Source organism: Jaculus jaculus, chromosome 5 (assembly GCF_020740685.1).
Source record: "Jaculus jaculus isolate mJacJac1 chromosome 5, mJacJac1.mat.Y.cur, whole genome shotgun sequence".
NCBI classification, from domain to species: domain Eukaryota; kingdom Metazoa; phylum Chordata; class Mammalia; order Rodentia; family Dipodidae; genus Jaculus; species Jaculus jaculus.
In genome coordinates this window covers 175,908,246-175,910,486 of record NC_059106.1, presented here as the reverse complement: position 1 = coordinate 175,910,486, position 2,241 = coordinate 175,908,246, and positions in this window count along the sequence as shown.

The window sequence follows — 2,241 nt, the reverse complement described above, 5'->3', positions numbered from 1 at the left end:
CTCTGCAAACGAAATCCAGACACGTGCGCCCCTTGTGCATCTGGCTAACGTGGGACCTGGGGAACCGAGCCTCGAACTGGGGTCCTTAGGCTTCACAGGCAAGCGCTTAACCGCTAAGCCATCTCTCCAGCCCTTTTTTTGTGTTTTTGAGGTAGGGTTTCATTCTAGCCCAGGCTGACCTGGAATTGACTATGTAATCTCAGGGTGGCCTTGAACTCATCATGATCCTCCTACCTCTGCTTCCCAAGTGCTGAAATCAAAGGCATGCGCCACCACGCCTGGCCCTTTCAATAATAACTCTTAATATCAACAGCCTCGATGACCCAACCAAAAGACAGGCTTGCAGACTGGGTTAAAAAAGTGGGATCTTGGGCTGGAGAGATGACTTAGCGATTAAATGCTTGCCTGTGAAGCCAAAGGACCCCAGTTTGAGGCTTAGTTCCCCAGGACCCACGTTAGCCAGATGTACAAGGGGGCACATGTGTCTGGAGTTCGTTTGCAGTGGCTGGAGGCCCTAGCGTGCCCATTCTCTCTCACTCTCTGCCTCTTTCTCTCTCACTTTCAAATAAATAAATAAACATAAAACAAAAATTAAAAAAAAAAGTGGGATCTTTCTATTTGTTGCCTCCAAGAAACCCACCTTTCCATTAAAGGTGGACACTCTCTTAGGGTGAAAAGTTGGTAAACGATGTTTGAAGCAAATGGGCTTAGACAACAAGTGGGTGTCACTATCCTAATAGCTGACAAGGTAGACTTCATACTAACAGTTAGGAAAGATAAAGTCATTGTTTTTGTTTATTTTTATTTATTTGAAAGCAACACAGAGAGAGAATGGGCATGCCAGGGCCTCCAGCCACTGCAAATGAACCCCAGACGTGTGCGCCCTTGTGCATCTGGCTAACATGGGTCCTGGGGAATCGAGCCTCAAACTTGGGTCCTCAGGCTTCACAGGCAAGTGCTTAACCGCTAAGCCGTCTCTCCAGTCTGAAAGTCATTTTATATTGATTAAAGGAACACTCCAACAGGAGCCCATTACAATCCTAAGCATATGTACACCTAATGTAGGGGCTCCCAATTTCATCAGACACTTAGAAGTGCACCGCAGTTATAGTGGGTAACTTTAACACTCATTAACTGGCAGGTAATCTAGGTAGAAAATAAGTAGAAGAGCCTTTGGATTAAATGAGGTCATAGAACAAATGGACCTAACAGATATACATAGAACATTTCACGTAAATGCTACAGAATACACATTTTGTTCTTTTTAAAAAAATACATTTTATTTATTTGAGAAAGAGAGAATGGGTGCACCAGGGTCTCCAGCCATTGCAAAGAGGCTCCAAACACATGCGCCACATTGTGCATCTGGCTTACAAGAGTCCTGGGACACGAACCTGGATCTGGAAAGGGTTATACTTAGCCAGGTAACCCAGGCTCAGAAAGCTAAGAATCGCATGTTCTCATGTGGATCCTAGCTACAAATGATTAGACCTCTATGTCAGTCGTAATAAAACTTAGTAGTAGAGGCTAATAAGCTAGAAAGGGGTTATAAAGGGAGGGAGGAGAGACTTAAGAGGGTGGTATTGTATATATGTAAGTATAAGAACAGATTAATGGGGTGAAAAGGCCTAAGTGGTGTCAGAGGAAGAGATTGAGTAAAGGAAAGGGGAGGGGAGGCCTCATCAAAATCTGAGAGTGTATGAATAAGTCATGGAAACCTACTGTTTTGGACAATGGCACACCCAGAAGCCTTAGATTGTTACTGGAAATTTTTCAGTGCCAGGGATGGGATACCTTCCAGCAAGTTGCTGGCCAGGAAGGTTCCTCATACCCCCAAAACATTACAGACCATTGCTGAGGCTCTTGGTTTCCTACTAGGAATACATGGTAAGACCCTATTGCTGAAGACTCCACATACTTGGGCTGCAAGGTCACTGAGAAATGCTGCTGGAGCTGAGCTGAAAACCTCCCATTTAGACCAGCTGACACAAAACTGGAAAAAGCTATGCTACATGCAGTTCCATGGGGGAGAGAGAAATCACCAGTGGGGACAACAGTGGACACTGCAATCCTTAAATTTTGCCAACCAGGCCAAATGAGTCAATAGGTGCAGTAACGTCATGTGTGTTATGGGGGAAACCAGCTGCTCTATAATTGGACTGGAGGCCCACTCCACAGGAGAGAATACATGCCTGATACTGAAAACCTGTGATGGAGGAAGTCATGAGCCATAGGGGTGTA